The sequence below is a fragment of the Rana temporaria genome, chromosome 3, assembly GCF_905171775.1.
Source record: "Rana temporaria chromosome 3, aRanTem1.1, whole genome shotgun sequence".
In the NCBI taxonomy this organism is placed as follows: Eukaryota; Metazoa; Chordata; class Amphibia; order Anura; family Ranidae; genus Rana; species Rana temporaria.
Genome location: NC_053491.1, coordinates 395,856,838 through 395,872,144, shown reverse-complemented (window position 1 = coordinate 395,872,144; position 15,307 = coordinate 395,856,838). Strand labels below are relative to the sequence as shown.

The following is a 15,307-nucleotide window of genomic DNA, read 5'->3' as shown; positions in this document are numbered from 1 at the left end:
CAGCTCCTATATACATATCCTATCCAATCAGATTTCCAAAAAAACAATGTGGGATAGCATGCTTTAAAATTTTCCAACAACAAATGTGTCTTGTCAGATTTTCCGATCGTGTGTACACAAGTCCATCAGGAAAAAATCAAAAGTACAAACACGGATGCTCAGAAGCAATGCTAACCATAGCACAACATTAGCAGAAGATGCCCAAAGGGTGGCACTAAAGAGCAGAAAAACTACGTATTTGTTAGCTGACAAAAGTTTGCAGTCTGTATGCAAAACAAGTTCACAGACAATGCCCTTCGGACAAAAATCCACAGCTTTTTCCAATGGAAATCTGATGGTGTGTACGAGGCTTAAGACCGATCAGTGGTTCCAAATGTATAAGTACTGCCGTACTGAACTGACACAAAAATATACTCAGCATCCTTGCAAACAACAGTTCTATCTGTACCCGGCGCATTTGAGTTTTCTTCTATAAGCATGCTTATGTAGGTAGCACATGACAAAAAATACACTTTTACGATAAGAGGGAGAACAACTGAAGCAGTACATATGTCTTTTCGGGGGTCTCAAGAATGTGAGACAAAAGTTAGCGTGATGCCAAGGGTGTCGGCTGCAGTTGACAAATCATACAGTATGTCATCTAAAGTTTAAAATTTCCCTTACGAAGGTAAGGACTAGGGATGAGCTATGTGATTCTATAAACTTCAGGGCAATTATGTAGGCATGTGCATTTCGTTTCGTTCCGAATCGAAATTCGGACAAATTTTTCATTATTCGGACATTCGGATGCATACGAATTCCCGAATTGCAATATTAATGAATTTACCGAATCCGAACGAACGTTTTCGATTCCGAATCGAAATCCCGCGGTCGAAATTCGATCGGAATTCGAAAAAAAATATTCGATCGGAATTCGAAAAAAAAAATAAAAAAAATCTTTTCGAATCGAATTCGAAAACAAATTCTATTCGAAAAGAGACTATTTGTTTTCGAATCCGGTTGAAATATTTTCGAAATTCGACCGGATTTTTCGAAATTCGGTCTAAAACGAACGAATTCCGAAAACGGTCGAAATATTTTCGCATTCGACCGGATTTTTCAAAATTCGGTCGAAAACGAACGAATTCCGAAAACGAATTTAACACATGTAACGAATCTAACTTAACGAAATTAATTAAATAACGAATTAAAACGAAACGAAATGAAACACATTTTTCCCTTTTGCACATGCCTACAATTATGTTCTATCTTGTAACTGCAATGCTTTTAGACTGCAGCTAGCACTACATACATTCCTACATATTCATTAGAATATATCGTTATCTCAGTGCAGCGCTGTCTTATGATATTTGATCAAATGTGCTTAAAGGTGTTGTAAACCCTTGTTTTTTTTTTGTTATTAAATAACAAACATATCATACTTACCTCCACTGTGCAGTTAATTTTTCACACAGTGGCCTGATCATTGTCTTCTGGGGTCCCCCAACAGCGCTCGCGGCTCCTCCCTGGGGGTTACCATACGGGGCGCTGCCGAGTCCAGCATTTGCGTCCATAGAGCCAGTGTCATTGTATTTGACTGACAGCAGTGGGAGCCAATGGCTGCGCTGCTATCAATCTATCCAATCAAGAGCTGAGAACCCCGGGGAGAGAGGTAGAGTGTGTCTCCGCTGTGGGAACAAAAGGGCTCAGGTGAGTAAAACTAGGGGTGGGGGGGCTGCTCAGTGACAGAAGGGTTTATAACCCCTTTAAAACACAAAACATGTGTGACAAAACCAACATCAAAATAATGAATTCCATCAATCAAATATTCACTTACATAACATACCTAATGTCCTTCTTTATAAATGAATGTCATTAAACAATCAGTAAGTGCTGTATAGTCCTCCTATGCAGGCTTAAATAATTTGTGCTGATATATAAATGTGCCAAAGATGTTATTCATATTCTAATTAATTCATGCAAATGAATTCACTCGTGTTTGTTCCACCAGTTGTAGTGCTCTTCCCTTCACCGACAAATACATATACCCTCACCTCCAGCATTTGACCCAAATTAAAGCGGTAGTAACTTGTATCTACCGGTAAGCCTATAATAAGGACATTATGCATGTTATTTAAGTGAATATTTTATTGATGGAATTTGTTATTTTTATGTTGGTTTTGTCACACATGTTATGTTTTAAAGCAAGTTTGATCACATCTCATAAGACAGTTCTGCAATGCTATATATTCTAGTAATGAGCTGCTGTTTCATTCTGAACAATGGGGTCTCTCAGGTGACATCATTGACCAAATAGAGACATGTCATCTCCCCCTCTGGTTTCTCCCCTTTCCTGGGCTGAGAGGCGCATGTCAGATTAAAGTGGTTGTAAACCCTTTACAACCACTTTATGCTACAGGTAAGCCTATAATAAGGCTCACCTGTAACTACCCAGGATATCTCCTAAACCTGCACGGTTTAGGAGATATCCCCTGTCCCCTGCATGTGCCAATGTCATCGGCACATGTGCACTAAAGCACACTGAAGCAATGACACGTATGTGCCATCGCTTCAGTCAGTGTGCCGTTCCCGGCGGCCACGCAGGAGTGACCTCATTGCGGCTCCGGACAATCACAGTGCTGGAGCCACGATACCTGGAAGTAACGCCGGGAGAGATGTCGCTGGCTGGAGGGGGGTACGTGGACCGCTGCAGGGACTTCGATCTGAGGTAAGTAATTCATAATGAGCTAGTATGCTCTGCATATTAGCTCATTATGCCTTTGTCTTGCAGTGTTTTTTTTTTTTTTTTTTTTTTTTACAAGGGTTTACAACCACTTTAAGGACTGGTATCATATTTTGTTGGGGACCAAATGCTGGGACTTTGGCACCGGACCAAGTAAGGAGCCATTTGGCTGTCCTTTTTTATTTTTATCTTTTAAAATAAAACGGTAATACACTATTGCGGTATTTCTCTTCTATTCCATGGGATATGAGATCTGTTGTGTGGAACATCATCGCTGATTGAATCTCCTTGTCTACATATACCATTTTTACCTTGTGTAAAACAGGCGCTTTTGACCTCTTTTTAATTAAAGGGTCCACTGTTGTTGGTAAGGAGCCAATTTATTTATTCACGTCGGGTGAATTTCATATATCTGGTAGAGGCTTCACTGTTTAATCAAGATACAGAACACTTTATTAAGGACTTTCTGATCACGAATAATTTTTCTGCACACGATTGGATTATTTATATTCTACTACACATGTACTTTTTTTATTTTATTTTTTTCATATAGAATATTGATTGCACATGTTTATTAGTATTAATTTACGCCCCCCCATTCCCTCACTTTTTTCAAATGCTGATATTATTCTTGCTTTTTGCATGGGGCATCATATCAAGTTCATACCAGTTTGTTTACATAAAGTGGCCAAAATGGTAATTTGTGGCAAATCAAACTTCATTTTTTTTCGTAAACGACAGTTTTGCCGCAGTAGATTGTATATTTTATACAGATGTGCCACTTCACAGGCAGGTTAAAGACAACTCCCAAGAATGTTATTTAATGTTGTCCTTAAATTATTATTAAAATCTTTAAAAAAAAAAATCTCCATTTAAAATGTTGGTACATGTATCCCAGGGCAGTGCCCATCTTCCACATCAGCTTCCTTTGTAGCTCTTGCCATTTGGTCACATGACAGTTGGTGCTGAAAGACGTAACTCTGCCAAACTTTGTGAATGCAGGTCTGAATGAGGGTTTGTTAAGTATATAATGCCTACCATTTATCACTGACGGTAGGTTCTCCTCTGATCAACCTCTGAATTGAGAATCATCCCCAATTGAACCTTGCAGCCTTACAAATGTTTCCGGTAGAATCAGGAAAAATGGTTACTTGACATTTCTATTAAAGTGTATGTATAGCCAAAACTTTATTTTTTGTTTTTCATAGAATAGGAAAGGGTTAAAATTCCTGTTGGTTTATTTTTTTTGCCATCAGTGTAACATTAGGGAAATTTAGCGTTAATTTCTATCTAAGAGACGCAACAGAAATGTAGACAAAATCTTCTAAAGTGAGTAAAACAGGTATCACAATAGGAAGATTTCTACTCTCCTCTTGTTCCTCAGACAGCCTAAAATGTTGTATTTGCCCTCACTTTCCTTCTCAGTGACAATGGTCATAAGTACAAATTGAGGTGTGAATCTCTGTAGTAGAGACACAGACAGCTTGAGGCCGCGTACACACGGTCGGTCAAAACCAATGAAAACGGACTGAAGGACCTTTTCATCGGACCAAACCGACCGTGTGTGGGCCCCATCGGTCAGTTATCCTTTGGTCAAAAAATGAAGAACTTGCTTTAAAATTTAACCGATGGATGCCTAACCGATAGGTCAAAACCGACGGTTAGTATGCAAAAGCATCGGTTAAAAATCCACGCATGCTCAGAATCAAGTTGACGCATGCTTGGAAGCATTGTCAGCACGTCGTTGTGTTTTACGTCACCGCGTTCTGACACGATCGGTTATTTAACCTATGGTGTGTAGGCACATCAGACCATCAGTCAGCTTCATCGGTTAACCGATGAGAACGGTGCTTCGGACCATTCTCATCAGATGGACCGACCATGTGTGCGCGGCCTAACAGTGTCTAACCCTTCCTCACTCTATACAAGTTTTAAAAAAGTTTTGCCTAGCGCTACACTTTAAAGCTGCGGTGGAACGTCAAGTTAATACCACTTAGTACATCATTTCACTGTCATAGTTCTTATCTGATTAAGGGATTTAAAAATTGTTACATTTCCAGAAATAATCTGTACTCTGGTACCCAAAAATAGACTTTCAGCAAGAGGAACAAGACACAGGTTTTATTAAAGGTTTATGTAGCTGTGATGCAGTCATAACACTATCCTGGTCTATCCATATCCTAATTAGCTATAGCTTTACTTGGCACAGACTGGAGATACAGACGTCTCTATTAATAGCTCCAGTCTGTAAGTCATTGACAGTATGCACATTGGCCACACAGCCCCTGCTGATAATTTGTTTTAATTTAATTAATTATGTATGTTGGCCAGTAAATACAAGCACTACATCTTCAAAGAAGATGATAAAAACTTCCATAATGGCAAGGTGACAGATATACTGTTGAGTTAGTTCTTTTATTTTCTAATAAAATTCCAAATACTGTGAGAAAACAAAGGGAAATTAGTTTCCCAATATATGATTCACTAAGAAATGCAGCATAGGAATACTTATGTACCTATATCTGCATTCTGCTTTTAAAAGTTTAAAACAAATTATTTTAGACTAGGCCCCTTTCACACAAGCATTCTGTTTTTTTTTTTTATCCGTTCAGTCACTTTTTTGTTGTTGTTAGTAAATTGGATGAAAGACTGATCCGGACTTAAGTTTTTACATCAGTTGTGTACATCCATTTTTTACATCTGTTCTCTAACGAATTTCAAATTTTTGGAAAGATTAGAATTAGAACAGGGGTCTCAACTAGTGACCCTCCAGCTGTAGCGAAACTACAAGTCTCATGATGCATTGCAAGGTTGACAGTTACAAGCATGACTCAAAAAGGCAGAGGCATGATGGGACTTGTAGTTCCACAACAGCTGGAGGGCCACCCGTTTGAGACCCCTGAATTAGAATGATTCGAAAATGTATTAACTAATCCGAATTCTCTTTGAAGAATAGCTTGTTGTTAGGGAGCAAGTCGGCCACCACGTCCTTATCAGCCGATGAGTCATCACCTGTCAGCAGGGTTCCCCACTGACAGCTGAGTGTAAAAAAAAACATTGGCAGCTATAAAACAATTGTGAAAAAAGTGTGGGGGTCCCCCCAATCCATATCAGGCTCTTTGTGTTTGCTATGGATTTTAGGGAAACCCCACAAGAAAAAATGTTTAAATAAAAAAAGTAATTGTTAATCTCAGGCCTCGTACACACGACCGAGGAACTCGTAAATTAAACATCGTTTTCCTCGACGAGTTCCATGTCAGGCTTGTGGAGAAACTTGACAAGCTTTCTTTGCGTACACACTGTCAAGACCAAATCTCCTCGTTCTCAAACGCGGTGACATACAACACATACAATGGCAGGGGAAGTTCGATTCCACTGGCACAACCCTTGGGGCTGCTTTTGCTAATCTCATGTTACTGAGTGTTAAGTAAAAGTTTGGTGAGAGACGATTTGCATTTTTCAGACTGTTACAGCGTGACAAATGTGCTATCTCCATTACAAACGCTACTTTTACCGAAGGTGCGCTCCCGTCTCATACTTTATTGTGAGCATGCGCGGGTTTCTTAGCATATATACAAACGTGTTTCTCGTTGAAAACCAGCCCGACGAGGAAATTGAGACTCCCGTCGAGGAAAAAGAGAACTTGTTCTCTTTTTTTCTCGTCGAGTTCCTCAACAGTTTTCTCGATGAAAAACATACACACGACCATTTTCCTCTGCAAAAAAGCTCTGCCACCAAGTTTCTTGATGGATTCTGTCGAGGAAAACGGTTGTGTTTACGAGGCCTCAGACATGAAATGTGAGCAAAGTATATCACTCTATAGCAGGGTTAGGCTACCTCGGCACTCCAGCTGTGGTGAAACTACAAGTCCTCTGAGACACTGCAAGACCCTGACAATCACAGGCATGACTAGATGCAAATGCATGATGTGATTTATAGTTTCACCACAGCTGGAGGGCCAAGGTTGCCTACCCCTGACATTTCTGTCTGCTTCTTCATTCCTCTGCTATAAACATGAGTCACTTCTTACAAGTTTTCCTGACACCAAGAGAAAAAAGGTGATAGGAGAGGGATCTCCAGATGATTGACAGCCTCAGCTCTGTTACTCCAGTCAGCTTTTTAGAGCTCTCCTCAATGAGCTCTGCGCCTTTTTCTGACAGCTCAGTCAAGCTTTATAAATTCAGCACTTTGAACGGCTGTAGGGAAAAGAAGTCTGCAGATAAACATGTAAAACATAAGGCTTCATTTCCATGGACGTTTTTACAGCCACTTTTTTGAGCTTTTTTTGCAGCTTAAAAACAGCTCTCCATGTTAGTCTATGGCCTCATGCCCACCATGACGTTTTTGAGCTGTAGATGGCTGAGCCGTTTTTAAGCTGCAAAAAAAAAACCAGGACCAGTGCGTTCTGAAGCTCCAGTCTTAGAGCTGTAAAAACGCCAGACGTTAAAAAACGCTCAAAAACTCTAAAAAACGCCCCAAAAACTTGCAAAAACGCTAAAAACCGCTAACGCTTCAGCTAAAAAAAAAAACGTCCATGGAAATGAAGCCTAAGTAGGAGGATTTGTTTCCTTTCTGTGTATCACCTGAGGTCACTTCACTGGGTAACTGACAGTAAAAGGATATATTTTCTTTCTATGATGGACAATTCTAGTTAAAGTGGTTGTAAACCCTTAGGTTTACAACCACTTTAACTAGAATTGTCCATCATAGAAAGAAAATACAATAAACATTAAAGAGATTTTCAATATCACCAGTAAACTAGAATTAGGTAGAATTGTCCATCATAGGAAGAAAATACATTAAACGCCAGAGAGATTTATAATATCACCAGTAAACTAGATTTAAATAGAATGGTCCATCATAGAAAGAAAATATATTAAACATCAGAGAGATTTGCAATATCACTATTATGATGTTTATAAATGGAACGTGAGGGCTCAATAAAAGAACAAATCAAATTTAAAAATGCATTTCATACACATCTGATTCATAATTGGAGGAACACGAAGTACATCTGTTATGACTGTATGTCACTATATATAAAACTGGCATGAATGATTTTAAATGCAAAGCTAACATTAGACTACACAGTCCATGAATAAACAACTTAGACAAAGGATAACCACAGAGCAAAAAGTCAAGAGAAAAAGTATATACAAGCAGTAAATGTTATACTTTGGTGTTTTCCCTTCTTAGCCTGAAGTCCTTGACCAGAGGTCCCCAAACCTTAAAAACAAAGAGTCTGTTTACTGTCCTCCAGAATTTATGAGGGCTGGACTGTGGTCAGTAGAAGTAGAAAATGTCTCGGGCTTAGTAGTTATAAGGATTTAAAATGTCTCAGTGGGCAGAGGAATGGTACTTCATTGTGAGTCAGTGAGAGGAATTCTGTTCCATCAACAGAGTGGGAGGAATTTTGCCAATCATTGTTGTCAATGGGAGGATGGATATTCCTTTAAAGTCAGTGGGAGAGTGTACAGGTGAAACTCGAAAAATTTAAATATCGTGCAAAAGTTCATTTATTTCACTAATGCAACTTAAAAGGTGAAACTAATATATGAGATAGTTTAAGCCGTGATTTGTCACTATTGTGATGATTATGGCTTACAACTCATGCATCAAGAGCCACCACACACAGACGGATCCTGGACATGGGCTTCAAATGTCGTATTTTTCTTGTCAAGCCACTCCTGAACAACAAACAGCGTCAGAAGCGTCTTACCTGGGCTAAAGAAAAGCACACCTGGTCTGTTGCTCAGTGGTCCAAAGTCCTCTTTTCTGATGAGAGCAAATTTTGCATCTCATTTGGAAACCAAGGACCCAGAGTATGGAGGAAGAATGGAAAGGCACACACTGCAAGATGCTTGAAGTCCAGTGTGAAGTTTCCACAGTCTGTGTAGATTTGGGGAGCCATGTCATCTGCTGGTGTTGGTCCACTGTGCTTCATTAAGTCCAGGGACACCGAAGCCATCTACCAGGAGATTTTGGAGCACTTCATGCTTCCTTCCGCAGACAAGCTCTATGGCAATGCTGACTTTATTTTCCAGCAGGACTTGGCACCTGCCCACACTGCTAAAAGCACCAAAACCTGGTTCAATGATTACTGTGCTTGATTGGCCAGCAAACTCGCCTGACCTGAACCCCATAGAGAATCTATGGGGCATTGCCAAGAGAAAGATAAGAGACATGAGACTGAACAATGCAGAAGAGCTGAAGGCCACTATTGAAGCATCCTGGTCTTCCATAACACCTCAGCAGTGCCGCAGGCTGATAGCTTTCATGCCATGCCGCATTGAGACAGTAATTTCTGCAAAAGGGGCCCAAACCAAGTTCTGAGTACATATGCATGCTTATACTTTTCAGAGGTCCGATATTGTTCTATGTACAATCCTTGTTTTATTGATTGCATGTAATATTCTAATTTTCTGAGATTGTGGATTTGTGGTTTTCATGAGCTGTAAGCCATAATCATCACAATTATGACAAATCACGGCTTATACTATCTTGCTATGCATGTAATGAGTCTATCTCATATATTAGTTTCATCTTTTAAGTTGCATTAGTGAAATAAATGAACTTTTGCACGATATTCATATTTTTTGTGTTTCACGGTGTATACTCCATCACTGTAGTCAGTGGAAGGAATCACGCCCCAGTGTTTGGAAGAAATAGTGCCCTAAAAGCCGGATAAAGGTTAGCATAAGACTACATCCCGTACTTTGGGTACCAGTACCCTAGACAGATTGGTATCTTAATGTAAATATGGGCCTGTACATGCTGATGTTACATTAATCATACATTATCCCTGAAGACTTGTCTCTTCTGGAAAGCCTATCCTGCCTTCAGCTAATAACCAAATCTTTTAGTTCATTCCTCACAGTAATTACCTTTTGTTCCACCAACCCCTACTTATTAGATTGTAAGCTTGCTGGAGCAGCCCCCCTAACCCTTTTCTATTGAATTGTATTGTCGCTGTATATTATAAAGTGCTGAGCAAACTGTTGGCGCTATATAAATCCTGTATAATAATAATTAAATATTTAACTTTCTGCATTGAATTTTTATTTCTATTTTTAATGTAAACTTTATTTATATTGTTATAAGCAATTTGCATACAAAAACATAAGAAAGAAATAATGAAAGAAAAGGGGAATGAGTCAATATATACAGCGATCATCATAAACATAGTCAACAGTATACAGTAGGGATCAATATGTCAACCTGCATTTGAGAAGAGAGGGCAGGAAAGTCAACATATCCGACATTACAACATATGAGAAATGGCAACAGGAAGCTACCCAAAGCTGTACTAAGGCCCCGTACACACGACCAGTTTCCTCGGCAGAATTCAGCTTCCGACCGAGTTTCTGGCTGAATTCTGCCGAGAAACCCGGCCGTGTGTACAATTTCGCCGAGGAAGCCGACGAGGAGCTCGACGAGGAAATAGAGAACATGTTCTCTATTTCCTCGTTGTTCTATGGGAGCTTTCGGCCCGCCAAGCTCCTCGGCGGCTTCAGGGCTGAACTGGCCGAGGAACTCGATGTGTTTGGCACGTCGAGTGTACGGGGCCTGAGAGTTCTCAGGGCAGATGACAGCTCGGTTCTTGTAGAAAATGGGGGTTTACACATTGCTGAATGTCAGGGAAATAACCAAAATAATGTGCTCCAACAAACCCTGGACAAAAAACAATATCAATCATGTTGTACAGGGAAATGTGTACTTCTTCCTACAGTGCCTTCATATTTCAATAATCACTCACCATAAAAAAACAGAAAGTGTCCTGCAAAATAATATTGAGTTTGCTATTTTCATTTGTTGCTATTTTCATTTGTTCTTCCCTAATTATAATATTTTCCCAAGGGGAATCAGCTGTAGTTATGTCTCATAATGAGGCCAGCTGTATCATTATACACAATGGCAATAAGGGATGGCAGAACCACCAAGTCCCCTGCAGATGATTGCACCATCGCTTTCAACATAAAGAACATCCTGAAAGTTTCCCTGCTGAATTATATAGAACTCAATGTCAATAAAAACTTTTTTTTAATTATTACACTAATTTAAAATAAGCTTGCACTGTATCTAAAGGAAAAACTACGAAAGAATTAGTGGCATTACTGCATATTGCAACCAAAATGGGTATGCGTTTATTCCTTGTTCTCTATGCAAGGAAGGGATCCCTCACACAAACAAGTGAAAGCAATAAAACACAGAGAAAAATCCAATGATCCATACAATGAATCTGCAGTTAAAAAAATGACAGTTGAATGGTTTTGCGGGGAAAAGCTTTTGATTTCAATAGGCTCACTTGTTATACTTGAGGCCTAGCATAAATTGACCATAGGTTAGCTCAAGAAGTTTATGAGGGCTTGTACCTGCATCCTTGTCAGCCTCCATGTAGAATGTTGGCATGACATAGGATTTTCCTCCATCTGCAGAATGATGAGATCGGATGTCAGCGGACATCCCATAGGGATACATGTATGTCCGTTTTTCATCCTCAAGTGTGAAAGGGGCCTAAATTAACAAAATCTGAAAATGGTTCGGACATATACACGGGAAAAACAACTTCCATTAGATGGTAAGTCACATAAGCAGATGACTATCTGTAAATGCCCCATCATGGCATGGTCAACATTTTTTTAATCTGGCTACTTTGTTGTTGCATTGCTATATGACGTGTACCTGTGTTATCAGGTAACTTTGGATTGTATTATATTTTGAATATATATTTTATTAGAGATTGTTAAACTCTAGTTCTCCTAAAGAAATGGTCTTTCTATGACCACAAAACATGTTTAGAGTTTCTACTACAGCCCCATCACATTGTATGATATTAAAAAAGTGGACATTTTTTGACAACCATGACAATTCCCATTTTATGACGGGGTCATTGCAATACAATACAATGGCTATACAATAGCATAATTCTTACCAACTGGATTTTAGCTAGGAGATTTTAATAAAATGGTGTAATTTTGTTGAGTTTGGACTAATAATATGTATTGTACCCCTAAAGTCTCCCCAAAAAACTTCTTGTTTGTATCTAGATAAAACATTTCCTGCATATTTCCACTGATTTATTCTATAGATACACATCTCTGTTTTAATCTTTTCGCCACAGTACCCCAAAGTGTTTTGTGGACTGAAACAGACACAAGTGGCTCCTTAAAAAGGTTCCATGGTACAGCAGATAGATCTCATCTTGCAATGACTTTCTGTTTAACTGCCGTATGCCTCGTACACATGATCGGAATTTCCCATGGAAAAAGTCAGATGGAATTTTTTCATCGGAGTGTGTGTATGCCCCATCTGACTTTTTCCATCGGAAATTCCAACGGAGTTAGAAAGAGAACATACAGAGAAAAAGAGTCGCTGCTCCAGGTGTATGATGATAACCTGAGGTGGAATGTCTCGTAGAGTGCCAGCCCTGGCCCACCTCTGTGGGAAACTTGTAAGAAAAGCAATGGCCACACATCCAGGATAGTGATAACACCAAAGACTTCAACACGAGGTCACGATACGTGACAATAAAAGGCAATCAGAATTCCTGGATGTGTGGCCATTGCTTTTCTAACATAGAAAGAGAGCATGTTCTCCTTTTTTCAGACTTTTTTTTCAGGCTTGTCGTAGTGTTGTACGTCACCGTGTTTTTGACTGTCGGAATTTGGGGTGTCCGTGTGTATGCAAGACAGCTTGAACGGAATTCCGTCGAAGTTTATTCCAACGGAAACTCCGATCGTGTGTACGGGGCATTAGTGGTCATTTGCCATTTTCTATTTTCTAAGATAACCAATTGGCAGGGCTAGATTTTTAAAAATCACCACAAAACCCAAAGGCCAGTTTTCATTACACCTTTCTTATAGTCACAAGCTATAGCTCCAATAGCTCCATAATTGCAAAGAATATACAACATCGCCTATTACCAAGCTCACCCAGAGTAATTTATTTTCACAAGTATTTGTAGCCAATAGTTATGTAGTACATATAAAGGATCATCCGTGTTGTGTTTGGCTTCTGTTCAAATGAAATGGGTTAGGACAGAGAACCAATTTGCAGCCTGTCCTTTGTTGTCCAACTGAGGGAATAGCTCTTAGTTGCATTTAATGAAATACACCATTGCCAATAAAAACAAGGACATGGCAAACATTGCTTTTAATGCTTTTGTTTTTTTGCAATAAGGAATTTTAATTGTGCATCTAAACTCAAAAACAAAAGTGTAATATATTGTAGATTACTGGTCCTAAGAAGAAGAGGCTAAATTCGTTATCTTTTTTAGGCTTTTTTTCCATTTATTTTCACCTTGTAATCCTGTGAATATTACACTTCCTGTCCCTTCGTGGTTATCCTCAGATCTCCACTGTATGTTTGGAGGGATCCATGGTTTTCCCATAGGCTGGACCTCAAACACAATAAAGGTAAAGATGTTTGTGCTTTCTATTTAGCTCATAGGAAGGGACAGGGACATTTCATTTCTCACAGGATCTACAGGTATCTTCTGTGCTCATGCAAAAGGTCTGAAAAAGAAAACTAATTTCAGCCATCACAGCTAAGGATTGTTAAAGTGAAACTGAAGTTTGCAATAATCACCCCCCATCCAATGGTCCGGCATCCCTCACCGGCTTCTGCATATTCTCCCGGTTTCATATATAGGCAGGATGAGGCAACTCCTAAACATGAGTTCATTGATCCTAGCACACGGGCACTGGGATGAGGATGTTAACTGGTAATTCTCTTCTGCAATAAAAAAACCTACTTGCTCATAAGTTTTTTTTTATTTAAGACTTTAGTTGAGCTTTAAGCAAATTTTTGTTTTAGGATTCAGATACACTTCACGTGCAGTAACTCAACCATAATATACAGACCTGGCTTCAGAGTGCATTTTAAATGGATGGTCTTGACTTTGAATCAAATCCAAATCGAGTTTTTTTTTTTTTAGACACAGTCAAGAAGGGTTAAATGTTCTCTGTCGTGCTCACCCTCTCCCTTGGACTACTGGAGAGTCAGAACACCCACTAACACACAGCTCCTTTCTCTATCTGCAACGTAGAGAGTGTTCCGACTCTCCTGTAGTCCAAGGGAGGGGGTGAGCATGACACTCCACACCAGAGAGAAAACCTTGCATTACTGTGTGGAGTTACAGACAGAAGAACAGGAAGTGAGGATTTCTCAGAAGAAATAAGGACATTTAAAAGCAAAATCGAAGGATGAGGTAAGTGAAGGAGGACTGCACTAAGGTAAAGGAAGCTATTTAGGAAAAATTGTACCTTTACAACCAATTTAATAGTGTTTTTTTTTAGTTACTTTGCATTAATCCTTTCATATGTAAACTGTTTGTACACAACATGTCTATAGGTTTGATTTACTAAAGGCAAATAGACTGTGCACTTTGCTAAGTGCAGTTGCGCTCTTTAACCTCCCTGGGGGTAATGCCGAGTCAGGCTCGGGGTGGAAATCCGGTACCATTATAGATATCCCCGAACCCCTTAATTTCTCCTACACCCTTTTGGACACTGCTGGAAGGTTAAAGTGACTGAACAAGACTTTTACCTAATTTATCAAAACTACAGATACAGCAATTATTCACTGATAGAAAAATAAACAGTGCCAACTACTAAGCAACTACAGCAGTAGCATCGGTGGCAACACTGCAGTGGTGTCATTGTAGAAAAAAAAAGTTTTGTTGCTTTTTTCAAAGAAAGTGCCTGTCCAATAGGTCTACTGGCAGGATCAGCAGGATTTAGCACGTGTTACAGGAAGTACTTAGAGAACAGAGAGCACATGCTTATGCCGCGTACACACGACCGTTTTTCATGATGAGAAAAATGCAATTTTTTTTAATTGGTTGTTAACGCTTGTGTGTAGGCTCCAGAGCATTTTTCTTGTCGTGAAAAACGGTCGTGTGTAGGCTTTAACGACAAGGGAAAAAACGCACATGCTCAGAAGCAAGTTATGAGAAGGGAAATTTGCATAATCAGCCTAAAGGGTGGCACCATTCGAATGGAACTTCCCCTTTATAGTGCCATCGTACGTGTTGTACGTCACCGTGCTTTGTTCGAGCATTTTTTATCACGATCGTGTGTATGCAAGGCAGGCTTGAGAGGATTCACGTCAAGAAAAACTTATTTTTTTTCCATGACATGAAAAACAGTCGTATGGACGCGGCATTACTGGTATAATTAGCCTACATCACATAAGAAATGTTACAGTTTGGTGCCGAAGTACACAATCTATATGTAACCTGGGGTTCAACTATGTTCTGTATTTAAAATCATGTACTACATATTTGAAAACACTTTATTTTTTGGGAGTACAAACTACTATTGGCAATTACCAAGCCTGGAATGAAGGGTTTGTTTAATTTTAAAAGATTTTTTTTTAAGGACATATTTTATTCCAAGTCTAAATGTTTGAAAATTAAGAAATATGCACATTTGGCACACTGAGTGTTCAGTGGCCTGATGCTGATTTCAGAATCATGTCTGCACAACAGCAGTGTCAGTGGCTGGATATCTTCCAGCTGTTGTCTGCACTTTGCACAGAATATAATAGCTGAAGCCATATTTACAGCTTCACAGGGAATCTGAA

The 15,307-nt window shown here is 39.3% G+C and overlaps 1 protein-coding gene across 1 annotated transcript in view; it reads right to left on the bottom strand.

The window, feature by feature from the left end:
- The window catches only part of TACR1 (tachykinin receptor 1), a 233,630-nt gene that overhangs the window by 135,625 nt on the left and 82,698 nt on the right, over window positions 1-15,307 (bottom strand). The window lies entirely within an intron of this gene.